Source organism: Camelus ferus, chromosome 15 (assembly GCF_009834535.1).
Source record: "Camelus ferus isolate YT-003-E chromosome 15, BCGSAC_Cfer_1.0, whole genome shotgun sequence".
Lineage (NCBI taxonomy): Eukaryota > Metazoa > Chordata > Mammalia > Artiodactyla > Camelidae > Camelus > Camelus ferus.
In genome coordinates, this window is record NC_045710.1 from 35,890,260 (window position 1) to 35,909,699 (window position 19,440).

Consider the following 19,440-nt stretch of genomic DNA (forward strand, 5'->3'; position numbering starts at 1 on the left):
ATAAATGTGATTTCACTTACGGACTGTCATTAATGGTTTATTTTGATGATCACTGAAAAAAAAAATCTCTAAGGAATTTCATATTGATCTAAATGTAGAGAATAGCATAAAGGGCTAAAAAGGCTAAATGCCTTCTTATATAACTTGGTTAAAATTTTATATTAAGAAAATACAGTCATTTCTTGAGCATTCATGACGATATGAGGAAAGGAATTTAATCAGAGAATGCTATAAAGCAATTCTTATATTTCAAGGATTTCAGTATTTGGCATTCCTTTTATGCTTCCTAATAAACTAAATCAAGACATTTTAAATAATTTGAAAAATCTACAGTGTGTTTTTTCTCAGCAGTGCTAAAAAACAAATAAACGAACTATACTTTCACACTGTCTTTGTTGTAGCGAAATCCTTACAAAACATGGAAAAGAGAATCTAAACGCTGCAAGAATGGAATAGGTACAAATTAGCAGTGAGTCCTTGAAGGGTCAAAAGTGAACTGATTTGTAGGTAAAACTAAGCAAATGTGGACAATTCCTTATACAAGGCTCAGAGGTACAGTGAGCCCAGATCACTGGAAAACTTCAGGAGGACTGATGATGGGCAATGAATAAGCCAAGGCATTTACACCTTATTCAGTGTAACTGGAGATGGGCAAGTATTCAGCTTCACTGGTGGCCCCCAGACTTTGGTTTGCGGCTAGGTCACTAGCCAAAAAACAAAACAAAACAAAGAGTAGATGAAATATCCTAAGTGTTCTTGCCCATTTATATCCTATTTTAATGATTCATAAAGTTAAAAAAAATCACGAATCACACACAATCTACGCAAACACTATAACAATAGATTATTTTAGATACCAAAGGATTCCCATGTAATTGAGCACGTCCACTTTATGGAAGGATGCTAGCCATCACGTACCCCTCAGAGAAACAGAACAGAGTGCAAACACTACTCGCTTTGCAGAAAGTGCATTTCCACACCTTCATGGCAATATGAAGGCTTTTGACTTTTGCTGGCATTGTTGCTCAATGATTCAGACATTATTGATTATGGTGATGAGGACAAACAGCTGTCACAAGGGTTATAACCTCTTTCAAATAAGCCACTTTTCAGCCACATGGCTATGGAACTATTCCTGGGACTTGTGCACAGATTGTGTTACCTTAAGGACAGATGAAAGTTGATTTTTAATTGTCTCTTAAATATTTGGCAAGATTTGATGGTCTCTAATTTGCCACATGGTCTGCTTTGGCCCAGATTTGTCAAGATTCCTGAAAGCTGGCTCAATAAATTTTCTTGTTTTTCATTGTTGAATGATTATTGTGATTACTTAGATAGACACAGTCTTTCAGGTGCTGGGACAGTTATTAACATATTTCCACATTATACCCTAAACCAATTTATTCATATCAGATAATAATTCACTGTGGAAAATGCACCATAAGTGCAAAAGGCACAGCCCAGTGCCTTAGTGTGCAAAAAGAATAATAAATGCATTTGCTGCTCTGCATAAAGAGTTAAAAATGGAAATATTCAAAATTTTAACTTAAACTTGCTGAATTGTTATTTTAAAACTACCACCACAGAAAAAGCAATTGTCCTGATGTATGTCCTTTCTTTACGTTTGACAGTCCTCGGTACTGCATCTGTGAAAGAACATCATTTCCCCAAATAGAAACTAATTTAGACCCGGCTGAGAAGCACTATGGGACAAACCTGTTGTGGGGCCAACAGGCTGGAGTCCAGAGCGGAGAGGACTGTGTGGAGAGTCTTCTCACCACCCACCTCTGGGCCTCTGACCCCCAGTCTATGGTCTTCTCTAGTCTTCCTCCTACTGCCACCTCCGCCCCACCTCTTCTGTGCATCCCGCTCCCACTGGCGACTTACCCCTCAAGGTGGCCCTCAGAGAGCACAGCGGGTGTGCCCCTCCCCACTCAGGGTAAAGGCCAGGCCAGCCGCGGGTCAGGGATTTGCCTCTGGGACTGGACCCATTACTCAGCAAAGTGTCCAGTGAGTGATAAAACGTACCGCCAAGTTTCTAATTTCACACCACAAATTAAAACTGTCCTTATTGGTGCGAAAAACAAAAAACAAAAAACAAAACCAAACTGTCCTTACTGGTGCTTTATATTGGCATGCTTTACTTTAATGTTTAACTTTCTAAATTTGTTTACAGAATAAAATTATATGCTTTATCAAAAGCAAGAATATTTTGTCACCAACTTAAAAAGCAGGCTTTGTTGTGAAGCCGGGGATTTGAGGAGCACGTGAAGCCATCCGCTCTGCACTGGCGCCTGCATTTACCAGCTTGCTGCTGTTAGACTGTGTCTAGTCATAACCTTAAGGGATGCACGTGGGGAGAACAGGGCCCTTATTAGCAACATGATTCACAACTGACGTTCTAAAATAACTCTGCATTTTGAAAGATACATTTTTGAACATTAACGAATTTTTCCAAAGATGTTTCACCGTACAATGGAAAGTGTTTAATATCCTGTAGCTGGGTTTTTTTGCGATTAAAAACATAGAAATCAAATATTGTTAATAAAGTTATTCTTGATTTATGTTTTGATAGCACCATACAAGAAACCATGCTTAAAGTCCTAATTCCTGTCACATAAAATGAGGGTTTGCTGGGTGGCGGGACCTTGTACTTCCAATGATGAGTTCGCCAAGGCAATAACCAATGTCAACAGATGCTCTTTTTATCACTCAAATTGTCACTTTTATGAAACTATTTTGTATACTTGGATGAGCTGTTCTTTCACTGTAACCTGATTATATTTATGTTGTTTCCAAAGTTAGCTTTGCAGGGTGAGATTGCAGTTTCCAGGCTGTTTTTATTGCTGGCTTTGTTTCTTCAGCATAGACTGCTAGTGTATAGCAACATCATCAACCATGACCCCGTCATGTCAAGGATGCAGTGAGAGTCTCACTATATACTGATAATAACGAAAAGTCAGCTTTTGAGCTTTAAGAAAAAAAAATTGCAAGAGGTTACCAGCCTGAAGAAATAATAAAGAATAAAACATACCAATGATTTAAAAAAAATGGAACTTAAGCTATCTATTTCAGATCAGGAGGGGTAGACAAAGATCATAAAACTCCATAAACTCAACATACAGCATTCTGGTGTCCTTGAATTATTAGGCATCCTGTCTTACAATAATCCTTTTAAAAATGATTGGAAAGATGCATTTACTGAATTTTTTACCACTTAAGACTTTCCCACCAGCCTTTCTGGTTTTATCATACATTAAATTACAACCAATCAATTTTAAATTTCTGTCTCCACCCCACCAAAGAAAAAAAGTTGCCTAAAATAATCTCATTAGACCAGAGTTCTGTACTCTGTCTTAATAGATGTGGAAGTTATTATAATTCTAGACTAGCCTTGAAAATGATTGTAGATTTATAAGGGAAGATTTGACTTTTCCAGTACCCAGTTTCATTAACACTGTGAAAAGAAAATTGGAATTGTAGGCTCCTGCAGTGTTTGTGAATTGAGATTAGCATTTTTTTCCCCATCGTCAAAAAAAATGTATTATTTTTTCCATTTTTGTGTTTCAATACATCATAGGCTAAAAGAAACAATTTTGATGTAATCACCCACAAGAACGCATGTTTAAATGCCACAGTTGCAGGGAAGCAGGTAGGCAGTAATTTATATGATATGCACTAATTTCAACTCACACTGTGGTTTTTTTGAAGCTTGATGAAGGCTGGGTGTTTCAAATCTCTCCTGTCTTCATCTCCCCTTCCCACCAACTCCACTCATGCCTCGTGCATTTTGAAGTTTGCTACTGCAGGTCAAACAAAAGGCCTGAGGGGGGTCATATCCGATACATCTCAACCTTTATCTGGTCAATTGGAGATCCAGAAAGAACTTGGAAATCAATAAGCCTTCACCACCTGCCTGGCTGCTGGGACTAACATTTTCCTCTGATACTTTCTGAGCCACCAAAGTGTGTGTTTGAAGGGAAATGCAGGGGCCACCATTGTGGGTTTGAGACAATCATCATCTTCACCAGAAATCTGGGCATTGCATGAGAAGGGGTGCTAGCCACAGAAAAATTCATCACGTGTCAGGAATACAGAGACCACCAACTAGGACAGGCTGCTACCTCAAATGGTACCACACAGAAAAGGCGATGGACAGTCACACCAGGTGTGACTTTGGTGACACTGAAAATGAAGAGACAAAGGAACACACACATTCTCCCTCATCTCTCTCAGCTGGAGAGAGCATCTCCCTCATAGCCATAGGATCATGGCTGTATGTCTGCAGCTTAGGCATCTGCAAGCTTCAAAGACCTTTTATCTGGTCATTGTGCCCATAAGGGTTTATTAGAACCCTGGACATTGTCATGGTGTTTACTGAAGTACCAACATGACCACTATTCTTACAGTTCTTCATGGTCTGCCCAAAGCTACCTACTCCTAATTTGTCTTCCATTTCTCTCCAATGAAGTTACAGTCATAATTTCATTGCTGTCTCCCAGTCCCCATACACCAATAAATGTTCTATCCTCATGCCTGGCTCATAGGACCTTTTTTCCCCCCAGTCCAGCTGGATACTACTTATTTATCAAGACTTAGCTTAAACGCCCCATCTTTTATGATGTTCCCTTTAAAAATATTCAACTCTATTGTCAATCATTTATATGGTGAGCTACAGTTATGTTCCAGTGACTATACTGGGTCCTGGAAGTAGAGTAATTAACCAAACACACTTGACTTCTGCCCTCATGGACACTTAAATATAATGAGGGAAAGAGGCATACAACAAAGAATCACACAGTTAAGCTTATAGCAATATCTGGAACATGTGTGATGAAGGAAAATGGTAGGTTCCGTGCAGGAGTGGAACAGAGGTTCCTCATTTACACCGGGGGGGGGGGGGGGGGGGTTAGATCTTCCTGGGTTGTGACATTTATGCTGAGATCTGGAAGGTGAGAGGAGAGTAGCCCAGTGAAACGTGGGCAGAAGAGCCTTCTAATGAGAAGGAACAACATGTGGAATGACCTTGAGGAAGAAAAGAGTTTGGTTTTCAGGAACTTTAACTAATGCCAGTGTGGTGGCAAGCTGGGGGAAAGTGAGAAGAAATTTGAAGGTGGACATGAAACTTACACAGGCCATAGTCTACGGGAGAAGCCATACATGAAAAGCTCTTCATATTTGACTCCATAAAGAGTAACAATTTTATATGGAAAAAGGTGTTACTAACAAAGTGAAAATGCAGACGCGAAAGGAGAGGCGAAGTATCTGTAGTGCATGTGACAGACCAAGAGTTAACATGTCTAAAGTATAAAGAACATGCTTCGATTGTTATGCAAAAAGGCAAAAACCCACTAGAAGAAGGGACAAAAATACACACAAGCAAGTGGAAAATAGAAGATCCAAATGAGTAAATGTAGACAAGATGCTCATTTTCACTAGAATGGAAATCAAAATAAAGTAAGGAAAAAAAAATTTTTTTTTGGCCAACAAGTTTGGAGAAATGAAGTAGAAATAAAGAAATAGTGACAATTTGGTAAGGCCATTTGCTCAGGAAATGGACAGTTGTGCTCGTGAGAATATAAATTCCTCAACACTTTTTAGGAAATAATCTAATAGCATCTATTAAAATGTAAAAAGATTAAATTACAGCTGATTGATGGATGTATGTGAATTCATTATACAACTTCTTCTAATTTAGCATGTTTGGATGTACGACAGTAAAGTTAAAAAATACACAAGTATTTTAATCAAGCAACCTCGGTTTGGGGATATAGTCTAAAGAATTAAATACACCAGCACACAAAGATATAAATACAGGATGTTCATTATAACGTTGTGAGGAGAAAAGAAAAAAGGACAGCTTAAAAGTTGCATTAACAAGGCTATGGCTGAATAAATTATTCAACCATAATTTATTGCACACCCATAATTATGGCACACACCCAGCCTAGAATTCCAACAGAGTTAAAAAGAGGAATTGGAGTCAAATCTGTTGACCTGAAAGATACACTAGGAAAGGAGAATAATAATTGGGAAAGGAAAAAAAGCAAGTTTAATTCACATAGCGTGCTTCCATTTTTACACGGCAAGAGAGAAAAATTACCCTATGTTTATATATTTTTATAGGAACATGGTGAAAGATGTATGAAAGATTCAGGCCAAGGGGTTAGCGTTGGTTAATGCATGGAGGTGGGGAAAAAGAGAAAAAGAAAATCAAGTAGAAAAATTAACTTAAAATTTTCAACAAATATTTACTGAGTAACAACAATTTACCAGGTACCATTAAATATTCATACCAAGGTAGACAAGACAGCCATGGGTTCTACCTTGGCTTAGAATTTTCAGTATATTGGAAATAAAATAGATAATATAAGAAAACAAATAGGATAATTTTAAATTAAAAAAAAAATCAGTAAACAAGAAGGCACAAAGATTGGGTACCAAGGAAGATAATAATAAGGGGGAGGCTTTAGACAGGGTCATCAGCAAAGGGCTGACTCCGTAGAAGTTATCTGGGATGAGCCTTAGAGGAAAAGGATCCAGCTCTTCCACAGTGAACCCTGGCAAGCCACTGAGGATTTCTCAAGAAGGAAGATGTGAGATAGAATGGCCTGAAGCTGGCCAGAAGAAAATCAAGAAGACACATGGGAGAATTTGCAGAAAACCCATCTTTATCCCAGTCTTCTCTCAACCACATATTGCATCATGCACTTTTGTGTGGATCCCGTACTGCTGTGAGATCTTACTTACACATTTCATTTCTGTTGGATGGTTTCTGCTCTCCCAGACTCGACTGCTAGTCCTTTGATAGTTTCCTGTGTCTCTATTTCTCTTTCCCACCAATTCCCTCACCTCCAAACATGTAATGAAGACTGAACACAATAGGAACAAATATCTATGTTTTCAGACTGATTAGAGGAAGAGATTTTTTTCTAAATTCATAAATTTTCAGGAGTGGGACTGGGGTGGATGTAACCATTAAGAAACTTGGAGAGATTTCTGACTTTAAGGTTTTGAGGAAAGGTAACAAACAAGTGGGTGAAACAATGATGGTAACATTGCGTGCTTCTTTATAAAACATTTTTACCACAGTACTTCCTTAACTCCCACCACCTACAATAACTTCAATAAAAGAAGTAAATTTGGTATTTATTTAATTTAACCAGAAAGCACTTCTCTGCTTAAGTGAATTGGAATCAATGTTCATCAATGAAGTATTGTGTCTGCATTTACTTTCCCTATGCCTCCAAGTAACATGCTGCTTAATTCCAATGACTAAGGCACTAAGTATTTAAAGTCAACCAAGTCTGCAGTCTTCAGTTTGATTCATTTGGGTGCCTTATTTATATCAACATCATCTGACACGCACAGCACTACAAATAGTTGAGAGCTAACTTTTCTCAAATTCAGCAGAGTAGTTTCAGAAGTTTCTAGGGTGCTTTTCATTCCTATTGCTATTAGACTGAGAAAGTTGAAAAGGGCCCCATCAGTCAGGTCAAACTCTTCCTTAACTGCCAAGCAGAAGAAAAGACTTATAGGCAATAATTGAGAAAGTCGGCTTCAAAGCTAGAGAATCTGGAGCGTCTGTATGTGGGTTTCATCAAAATGGATCACATTTCAGAAAATGCAAGAGCTATATTTTGAAATGGAGATGATACTCTCCATTATTGATTCCGACTCAGCTAAACTCTTCGATGGAAAAATAGCTTCTTTTTCTGGGAGTTCATTGACTAAAACACCCAGGAATACATACACCTAGAAATCACTTTTCTTAAAATGCATTTCACTTTTTCACAAAAAGAAAGTTGAACACTCTTCACACAAAATCAGGGGATTCATTTCAAGTAATCCTCAAGCCTAGAACCAGGAATTTGTGAGGAATCTGGTTTATAGGAAGACAAAAATGGCAGTACGATTACAGCTGGAGTAGTGAGGAGTGCGTGCATGTGAGTGCGAGTGTGTACACACACCTGTGCATGTGAATACCGCAGCGTTCCTTCCAAATCTCTGATAGAAGTTGCTACAGTCACCTTTTCCCCCCCCTCATAATTATAGGTAAAGTCAGGCTTCTCAAGAGCTCCAGGGAAGATACTTGGGGGTTAACCTTCTTAAATACATTGAATTATCAAAACCCTCTTTCTTAACTTCCTCCCAAATGATGCATGGATTTACCCTTAATAGATGTACTCTTACGTGACTTAATTGTCAACCTATGCTCAACACGGCTACTATGCCTTCTGACTCACTGCAAGGCTGACATTCTTTTCTTCTTTTATTTAGTTAGCAATCGCCACCTTTACTGTATTATTGTTACATCATACGCTCTGGGTTGCGCACTTTACACACATCATTTAATTTGTTCCTCGTAGCAACTCTGCAGTGTAGGTGTTATCACAACTTTACAAGAGGTCATGCTACGTGGGCTTTGCAAGCGGCACAGCCAAAATTCAAACCCAGCTGTGTCCACGGCTCCTGCAGTTTCAGGCATCCCGTGCGTCTGCACTTACAGCCGCAGAACAATGCGTTAGTATTCCCAATTCTCCCCTTTCCCGTAGATCTGAACACGTCAGGCCTCTCCTCTAAGCAGCTGCCCAGTTGCATCCCTTCCAGCCACTTTCCACCAACGTCCTGCCTTCTATCCGTCCTTTCCAGGGAAAGGAGTCTGCATCCCTGCAGAATCTCAGGGAAGCATGGCAGAGTGGGAAAAAGAGTTTTAGACATTAGGTTCTAGTCCCGGCACTGCCTCTAACTTGCTGAGTGACTCTTAGCAATTCATTATCCTCTGCTAACAGTTTTTTCATCGGAGACCTAACGGTGACATACTGCTTACCCCCTCAGGGCCACTGAGAGGATCCGACCAGGTGGATAAATGGGCAAGCTCTCTGAGAAGGATGAAGCGCTATGTGAAAACAACCACGGTCCGATCACCTTCCCTGTGTCTTGCACACAGAAGGTACTGAATCAGCAGGCTTCTTGACAATGAGACAAGTCTGTGACAGGCACCGCACCCCAGGGCTCAATCAGTGGTGGCAGGGAACGCCAAGGACATTATCGCCACAGGGGTCTCTGTCTTCAGGGACTCGCCTTTCATCAGTGGAGGCCCTGGGAATTCAGGTGGCAAAACGGCCGTTTATACGACAGGGTCTGTTGTCCTGGGCCATTAATTGTTAAGCTGCACGTGGGAGCTTGTTTCTGTTTCTCTGTGAAACATTCTATCCTTACGGATCAGTGCTCTCTGGCTCCCATGGTTGGAGTGTATTCAATTTCTCCCTCTTTCAAATTTTTATTATGATATTTTAAAATTTTAAGTACCAGGAAATCAATCACCAAAGACCATTTGATGGTCACACTGACAGAAAGGCTTATTATCTTGGAAATAAGAGCTCTCCTGATTAGGTTTTTGGGTTCCTTTCTAAGATTGTTCGGTCAGTTCCTATTGCCCTCCTTCCCTCCCTACTCCGGAATCCCGTGCCCTGGCGGAAGCCCAGAGCAGTCTCTCTTGCAGAGCTGGACGCTGGGTCCTAGGTGCACGGCTCTCAGTCAGGGTTCCTGCGGAGCGTTTTCTCTAAGAGCAGCTCATTCTGGGTCACGGGGCAGTCTGTGCTTTTCCTGATTTACTACTGGGTCTCCTCTCTTTATATTCCTGTCATGAAGCAACTGCTGTCTCCATTTTCTTTTGCTGGGAAAAGTCACACTCTTTCTTGGTGAACGCGCAAGAGCTAAGGTGAAAGATTAGACAGCTTCCCCACCAAGCCCATCAGAGGGCAGCCCGTCAGGCCTAGAGCTGGGAAATGCCAAAGACAAGCCATCCGTCAGAGGGCATGCGGCGCCTCCGCCCGGTGAAGTCATGCAGCCCCGAGCGGTCCTGAATGTCGAGGAGGACGAGCAAGCGGATTACAAGAGCACGCAGGGAAGCTCCTCTTTCCTTCTCTCAACAGCCCTGTGGGGCAAAGACCTGCCTTTTTTTCCCTCCAAAAGCAAGAACAGCAGAGGCTGTGTGCCCTCTTCTCATCCTAGCACCCTAAACTTATCCAACAGAAGCACTGCTGGCATCTTATTAGTGTCAGAACGGCTACTGAGAAAAGTTGTATGCCGACAGAACTCAGAAATACTTTAAAAAACTTTCTAGATGCTCAAGTGTCGATTACTACCATTTCCCCCTCTTGCCTGTGGCTGTAGGTTTATTTCCATTTATGGTGTGGTTTACTCCGTTAATTTGCTAGGACTACTAACAAAAGCTAACTCATATTATCAAGGGTTCTATTCAGCGTGCTTTACATGCATTGTCTCTTACTTAACCAGCAGAACAATGTCATGAGTAGTTCACATTATTCATGTCGTTTTGCAGATGTAAAAAGCCACGTACACAGAGGTTCAGAGTTTTGCTTCTGATTACACAAGTGGCTGAACTGGGCTCTGACCTCAGACAGTCTGATTTCCAAAGATTGGTCAAAGAAATGTAAGATTTTAGTGTGCTCAGAGATGTAGTGACATTGCCACTTCTCTTTCTACTTTTTTTTTTTTTTTAATTTAATTGATAGCCTCTGGCTGTACTGGCATCTTTAATATATCCTTTTTTAACCTGAAAATTTAATAAAGTATTGTTGTCTTTCTTATTTTATTACCAACGCCAGGCTTCTTATACTACTGTGGATGGGTAAGGAGCTACTAACGATGAAAATGCTCCAACCAACAAGTCCGATGAGCTGAGCTGAGACCCGCGGACCAAAGCCTAGTGTAGCATTTGCAGCGTCTTGCAGCACGTGAACCAACAATGCAAGCGCATTGACTCTTCATGGAGGCAGCACGCCCTGTAGCTTGCTATTCAGAATATGCCGGTTTACCTCTGATACCATCTGAAGAAATGTAATTAATAAAATAACAAGAAAACAGCCACAGGAAGTCACTTTCATTATCAAAGGAGATATTTGATACAAAGTGCAAGAAAACCTGGTTTCATTCTTCCTGGATTCCATGTCTCCATAAGGGAGAGACTTACTCCGTATTTTTCTAAACCTGTACCACATTTCTTCCTTCAAGGTTGGTGAATATTTTAAAGCCCTGCAATACATCTCACTGTCTCCTTCCAAAGCTCAGCAGGACACGTCACACTTTAGAAAGGCTCTCATGGTATTTTAGCATGTTCAAATAAGGGCTTGTGACGAAAAAGATTATTCATATTTGCAGGCTGGGTGCATACAGACTGCCTACAAATTTAATGTGTATACATTATGAAACAGCTTTTTCTGTTATTTATTGTAGGAAAGTTCTATATTAGCATGCACACGCTTTTTACAGATTTTTCAAGCAAGAGCTTAATCTAACTCAGCAAATCACTTATTTGCTGTCATTATTTTTAGTGGCCAATCACAGTGAGTTTACAGGCACAAATAAAGCCCACTCTCTCTAATATCAAAAGCCCATTTTTTCAGTCAGATCATGTCTGTATGCCATGTGAGAGGCCTCGCCACAAGGGAGGATAATGCATCCACTCGCACAAAAACCAGTGCCAGTAACAATAGGGTTTCCACTCACCACTGGGTTTACCATAATTATTTGTTACATCTGTAGTAGGTGCCAGTACTGTGAGTGGATCTTCTTTCAATCCCCTAACAACCCTGTTTGCCTCATTTTACATACAAAGAATTGAGCCTCAAAGATACTAAGTAACTTTCCCAAGACCAAGAAGAGCCGCAACTCAAACAAGTTCTATCTGACTCCAAAGGCATGGCCATAGCTAACACTCACTCCCTGTCGCGTAGCACAATTCTTACAAATGCTCTGAAGAGCTTTTTAATGTGTGACAATAATCCATTCCATTACAGTGTTAAAAAAAAATCTCAAATCACAGAAAGGTCAAAATTGTTCACATTAAATAGAAATGGCCAGACACCCTACGAAATGGGAGAAAATATTTCCAAATGATGTGACTGACAAGGGCTTAATTTCCAGAATAAACAAACAGCTCATACAACTTAATAACAAAAAACAAACAACCCAATCCAAAAATGGGCAGAAGACCTAAACAATCAATTCTCTGATGAAGACATACAGATGGCCAAAAGATATATGAAAAAATGGTCAACACTGCTAACTACCAGAGAAATGCAAATCAAAACTGCAGTGAGGTATCACCTCACAGGGGTCAGACCAGCCATCATTCAAAAGTCCACAAAGGATAAATGATGGAAAGGGTGTAGAGAAACGGGAATCTTCCTACACTATTGGTGGGAATGTAGTTTGGTGTAGCCATTATGGAAAACAGTATACAGATTCCTCAAAAAAAACTAAAAATAGGCTTACCATATGATCCAGCAATCCCACTCCTGGGCATATATCTGGAGGGAACTCTAATTCAAAAAGATACATGCACCCCAATGTTGATTAGCAGCACTATATACAATAGCCAAGACATGGAAGCAACCCAAATGCCCATTGACAGATGACTGGATAAGAAGTTGTGGTATATTTATACAATGGAATACTACTCAGTCATCAAAAAATAAAATAATGCCATTTGCAGCAACATGGATGGATCTGAAGATCGTCATTCTAATGAAGTAAGCCGGAAAGAGAAAGAAAAACACTATGTTATCACTTACATGTAGAATCTAAAAAACAGACAAATGAACTTATTTACAAAACAGAAACAGATTCACAGATATAGAAAACAAACTTATTGTTCCCAGGGGGAAAGGGGGTGGGAAGGGATAAATTGGGAGTTCGAGATTTGCAGATACTAACTACTATATAGAAAATAGATAAACAACAAGTTTATACTGTATAGCACAGGGAACTATATTCAATACCTTATAATAACCTATAATGAAAACGAATATATGTGTATGACCGAAACATTATGCTGTACACCAGAAACTGACACAACATTGTAAACTGACTATATTTCGATTGAAAAAAAAAGGAAGGAAGGAAGGAAGGAAAGAAAGAAAGAAAGGAAGAAAGGAAGAAATAAAGAAAGAAAGGAAGAAAGAAAGAAAATGGCTGTGTTCTGAAAACAAACAAAAACCACCTTTTCTTTATTACTCGGTTTTCCACTGATATCCTTTTAGAAACTAATATTGGTAAATGAAATTTGTTACCTAAGAAGGTGTAATAGTCTTCCCTAACCAAGACCTCAACCCTCCCCACAGGTTGGCCAAACTTTAGACAGGCTTCTTCGAGCCTCTGGGGCCCTGGCCTTTTCCTTAGAGCATTTACTTTAGAAAACCTGTAGTTCCAAATTCCTTTTCTGCTCCTTTGATATGTAAATATTTTAAAAGCTTCCCTCCAGTATTACAACCCACGGCTACTTTTCTCAAGGACACAGGAGCCCTCACATTGAACTATAACCTGCAAGGAAAATAGCTCTCTGTCTCCCAGTTTCTCTGGGGAGGGCAGGAGCCCACCTTGAGGGGGTGCACTTTGCTCCAAGTCGTAAAACTACCAACAGTCTCGAAGATATTCCAAGGAGAAGGTTTCCCTTTCCTTTGGGTGAAGCCCATTAGCTAGTAGAGATGGCCATAGTCTATTTGGTCTATGATCCCTCCACCCGAACTCTGAAAATTCTCCAGGTTTTTTCTTTTCCACAGTGATTTGAGCTGAGATAGAATTTTGGGTCCCTCCTATTGCAATCATCTTGAATATATCTTCCTTTCCTGTTTAACTCTGTCCAATGTAATTTTTGTTTTGACATTACTGCTCTCAGAAAAACAGAGGAAACGTGAGTGAAAACGATGTCTAATGACTTTCTTCTGTTTTAACCATACAGCATTCATTTTGATTCCAGTTTCCTGGAGAAGTAAATTTATATGGAAAAAAAGTAGTTCCTCCATTAGCATGTGACACACTGAAAGCCACCTAGCCCCTCAGTGCCCTAACTCCAGCTGCCCTGTCCTGCACCCACAAGATTATCTGGGCCCTCAACACTGACTTCCATCTGACTCTGCCCAGGAGATGCTCTAGATGTTTCTAAAAATGAAGCACTCATGACTGCTGTTTTCTGGCTGCAGCTCAAAATTCTCCATTTTAACAGCAATGTGTTGGCTATTATAGGCTTAATTAAACTCACTTTTGAATAATTCCATAATAAATACCCCCAATTTAAATGTAGCCCTAAATTATCTTCTAATCAGGCTCCAAGAATATGATCTAATAAGTAATATATTCCTTTAAATGATTGTGATTACTTATTTAATAAAAAGATGCACCTTGTTCAATATACATATTTTTATTCCTAATGTGGTTAATGGGATCAGCTCAGTAGAAATCCTTTGATCTTTTCTCAAAATAGCACACTGGAAAACCACCCAAAATCGCACAGTAATTGTAGCAAATTTAGCCTAATGAATAGTAATACATGTAAAGGACCTTTTGCCATCAAATGTAAATTTATGCCAGCCATGGGATTATTTAAATGAACATTTAAAAAATTAATCTTATGTTTGTGAGGTGCCTGAATTCTAAAATTGAACAGCTTTCTGCATGCCAAGAAATTAAAAACCCACCTTTCCTATTACAAAAAGCAGCTACATCTCTCTGAATCTCCTTAGCTATGAAAATACTTCAGTTTTGCAAAATGATGAAGTAGAGTAATGTTTATAAAGTACAAAGAACAATGATGAACACAGAACAAATCTTCAGGAAATATCAGTTCTTACTATGATCTATCATTACTCACATAACCTGAACCCTGATCAAGTAACAGGCAATCAACAGTCATGTTTTGAGAGGCTGTACTGATCACTTCATTCCCGTTGATTCAACGCATGTTTAAGAAACTGCCACAGAAATGACGATCCTTTTCTTCTATAATTATCCAGATTTTTTTTATTACTCAATAGAACTTTTCTTTTTCTCCTTTGACATAGGTTTAATTGATTTGACAGTGATCCAACATCCTATTAGCTACCCCCTGCCCCCTCACACACAAAGAGAAGAGGCATATTGTTCTAAGTATTATAAATCCAAAAAAATAAATTATCCTCCCTAAATAGTGATCCCAGGAAACAGGACACTGATCCTGTTCTCTTTGTAACAAACTGACAAATTCCCTTCTCATCAGGAAGCTCCCACACCAAAAAGCTCCATCAATTTCATTTAGGTCTCAGATAGCAACATAAAAATCACCTTTTCAAATTTCTTCAGGAGATTTGAGAAAGGGGTCTATTTAGAAGAGGGTCTCAAAATTAAGATGCATTGACATGACTAAGGGTCACTGTGGAGCTTCAGTGGTTTGCTGTGCTGTCATTTTGCCAGTTTATTAAGTGAATCTAAAATCTAAGATTTCAAGGAAATCAGTTTTACAAAAACTTGTGTTCCTGTGGGAAAAAGAAATCTTGAAAATCTGTATATTTATATAATACATTCAGTAATAACAGCAAACACCCAGATAGCACTCATTATGAGCAAGGCATTGTTCTATTACATCCTTTCCCTGTATTCATTCTTTTAATCTAATAACCATCTCTCCAGGCTGAGGGAAAAGCACAGAAGAAACAAGTGTTTTTGAGAAAAATGTGTGAAGGAAAAGTCAGCCCCTTGTCACATGCCCAGGCAGCTGAAACCAGGCATATTTTAGGGCAATGGTGGCCTGTGACCTAGTTACCAATGGCTGCTTCTACCTGTCGACTAAGAGCTGGGGTTCAGTTAGACCCCTCTGAATTGCACAGCCACCCTCTCCTATTCTAAAACATTGTTTATACCAATGTGAAATTGACATCCACTGCTAAACCACACAGGACAGTGTGGCTGGAATCAAGTGTAATTGAGTTCCATGTGTTCACACCCAGGGGGTTGTTCCTGATCAAGTTTCAACATACGTTTTTGCATCAGGAGGTCTGAGTGGTTTCATCAGTTGCTCACCAATTTTCAGGCAGGAAAAGTAACAGCGTTATGTAAAAGGGGGAAAAAATAGCTTGAATATTCTTTTTTCCTATAACTGAATTGGGAAAAAGAAAAGCCACCATTTATGCTCTACTTTAGGGCCAGGCATAGCAGGAGGTGCCTTAAAAATATTAGTTTTAATTCTTGCAACAATCTGAAAAACAGGTGCTATTTTAATGTCAAAGATAAAGAACCTGTTCATCATAAAGAATAGCTGAAAAACCATTTGGGGTAGAATGGAAGATGCCCTTTTGTAGAATGGAACTATAGGTGTAAACTTTTTATTTTTTCTCCCAGAGTTTAAAAGAGCAGTGGGCACACAGTAGGACTCAACACTATTTGGTCAATGATGAAACTGACAACCCACCAAATATACATTATAACGTCCCCCTTCATTAGGAGTTCCGGGAGGAACTACACGGTTCAAATTTATCAAACACTTGATAAAACGTATAATTTACTTGTGTTTAAGAAGATGTCAGATTTTTCCTGTTTGTTTCATTAATAACTTTAGGAAGGCACCTAAAACACAAACATAGCACATTTTCAGAGAAGAAGCCATTTTTCTGAAGAGGGGTGGGTTAGGGTGAACAGAGTATATAAATATTCAGGGAGACTGAAAGACCTTAATATGAAATACACGAAGATTTGGGCAACACACCTGTAAAAGTAATTATACATCTCTTTGTGAAAATGCCTGCTTTCATTTGTTTAAGGAGTAGCAAAAGTGCATACCAAGTATATCCATTTCTAAATATTTAACACAATACGTTACTTTCCTAAAAAGTCAGCTTTCCAAAATATGACCTCCTGATATCTGAAATGATTTTTATCAAGATATATGTTAACATTATGCAAAGTCTAATAACACCAGCAACTGCAATTTGTGACCATGTTGTATTTGTGTTCAAGACACAAAACAAGCAAGAAAAAGATGTCTAAGAAATGCAGTACAAAGCACATTAAGAAACAAAGACCTAGAGGAGGGTTATCCTGTATGAAAACAACACTCAGATTCAAAGAGGGTAACACACACAAAAAACCCCTCTATTCCAAAAAACTAGTTGGAAAATAAAAAAACAAAAAAATCATATGAAGTAAGAATCTGACAGGAAGCCGTCACACAAACAGAGCCAGTTCTGTCAAAAGAGCAACACTGCATGAATTATTAAAGTTGGGCATGAAAAGATACTGTAGGGAACTGGATAGAAAAAGCCAACGTAGAAAAGGGATCTCACTCACAAAAGGTAACGTAGAAAGACAAACCACTCACGGACTATCAAGACGCCATCCAGGAGGGGTAAGATCACCAGAAAAGCCTGCGGTGAAAGATCCTGAAGCAACAGGATCTGAAGTTTAAGGCGTAAGAGGAGTTGATGAACAGAAAACTAGGGCATAAGGAAGGAAACACTGAGAGGAGGATGAGAAGTTAAACTAGGCTTGGTACCACAGTGCTGTAGTGTGATCAGATGGGGTCAGCAGCTGCCATATCTCGTATATTGGGCGGCAGACTTTGGGGCAGTGGAATAGAAGTAAAATTCACACAGAAATCTTGCGTGGAGCAAGGCAAACAGGTTCTTGAAGCTTTTCTTCTTGTGAGTGGAGGATGCAAGTTATACATTAAAGAACAAGTGACAAATGGATAGGTAAACATGATTCTTTCAGATAAGTGTTAAGTTTGGTAAAGAAAACAGAGGCGGGGGGAGATCTAGAGTACTCACTGCCTCACTGCCCATGTGCTGTAATGTTGAACAAAGCCAGGTGAATACCAAGGAGAGGAGGATGCCGAAATGGTCAAAAAGGGTAACCTCTCTCTTTCTCTCCTCCTTCCCCACTTTCCCCAGCCTGTTCTTAGAGTCACTGTCCCCAGAGAAAGGGAGACACGGGAAGCTAGTCAATAAGGAATGGTCAGTAAGACCTGTGAGCAAAGGCTGGAAGAATTCGATCAGTTAGCTGTGTTCAAGAAGGAAAAAAAGTGACAATTTTAAGTGCAATGAGAGTTCTTACACTGGATTTACTAGGCACTCGAGGTGAGGACTCCATATAAAGAGGAGGGTAGCCTCCACTCAGACAGCAAAAGAAGCATTCAGCCCAGGGGAAAACCAGCAAATCCCGTAAGTAGTAGGCACCTGTACTGCTCTCTGCATTGTGTTAATATAGTGGAAAATACTGAAAAAAATCAACTGCCCTCATGCTAATGGTGAAAACAAGATCAAATATAACTATTAACGTAATCATGCACACCAGTGAACAACCAAACATCAGACTTTGTTTTATAAATCATCTATGCTGGAAGATCTCAGAGCTGGTCAGATGCAAAACAGAAAATCATGGTTGGGCATGTGCAGAAATGGGGAAAGGAGAAACGTCAAGTGGGGGGAAGGCAAAGCAACCCAGTGATGTAATGGACAAGAAAGCCACTGCACAGAGAGAAGCAAAGGCAGGGTCTTGGCAAACCGCCCCAGGACGGCATCATGAAGGGACCGTGTCGGTCCAGACAGCCAAAAGGAACGGTGAGGAGATTAACAAACTGGAGAAATGAATGGATGGTCATCAGACTTCTAATAATTGTGCATGAAAGACAGTTATGCAGGCTGAGAGTTCTGACATGTGGAGGGGAGGCGGGAGGACGGAAATCGAGGACACAGCCAGGACGCACCTCCCCAACCCTCCCGTGCTGAGACAGTGCTGCTGAGCGCCTGCTCCTCGGGGGCACTCAGTAGCTGCTCTGAGTGCCAAGAGTATGTGGCTGTCATCAGAGAGAAGTGATATTCAAAAGGCGAAGCAAGACAGGCATCCTGAACCACTCTCTATCCAAATTATCAGAACGAGTAGTTTGCTTTAAAATGATATTCTCCTTAAGAATCCCAAATTTAAAAAAAAAATTCCCAAATTAGTTATTGCATTGTGAGATGGAATTCTCCTGGTTTATTGTTGACATTTACAGAGGTTATGCGTTATCCAGTAGGGGTTAGTCCATATCTACCTCAGTGACTTTAAATTACTGACTTTAAAAAAACACTGCTTACAAAGGAAACTAATGGAAATGACTCTAATACTTTGTATTATGAATATTTGGAATCAAACCCAGCCTATGATTCGTTCATTTTTCAGGGTCCACAGCCACCACTTAACAGTACAGGGCTCTGTGGAAACAGTATTTGTGTGTTGGTTACATTGTATCACAAAGAAGGAGGAAAAATTATGCATCGACTAGAGTTAAAACGCGTCAACCTGAATTTTAGGGACACGTGGAGAGATTCAAATATTTCTGTATTAAATGAATCAAGGACTGTACCTGCTGCTTGTTTTACTACTGCCATAAGACTCTCACTTCTGAACTTCAGAAATTTATCACTCAGGATAATTTGCTGGCAGCAGGAGTGGTGGGGACTTTCTGTCAGTAGAAAGGTCAAATAATTTTCCTCAATGTAATGCAGTTTTTAAGCGTTACCATTTCACTATAGGTGACCCAAGGGAGAGTCTCTTATACAGTTTTACTAAAAATTACATTGTGAGCCAATGGGATGTGAACAGTAAGGTATCACCCTTGTGTGC

General features: G+C 39.7%; 1 protein-coding gene across 34 annotated transcripts in view; it reads right to left on the reverse strand.

The window, feature by feature from the left end:
* NRXN1 (neurexin 1) overlaps positions 1 to 19,440 on the reverse strand; it is a 1,021,444-nt gene that overhangs the window by 6,279 nt on the left and 995,725 nt on the right. The window lies entirely within an intron of this gene.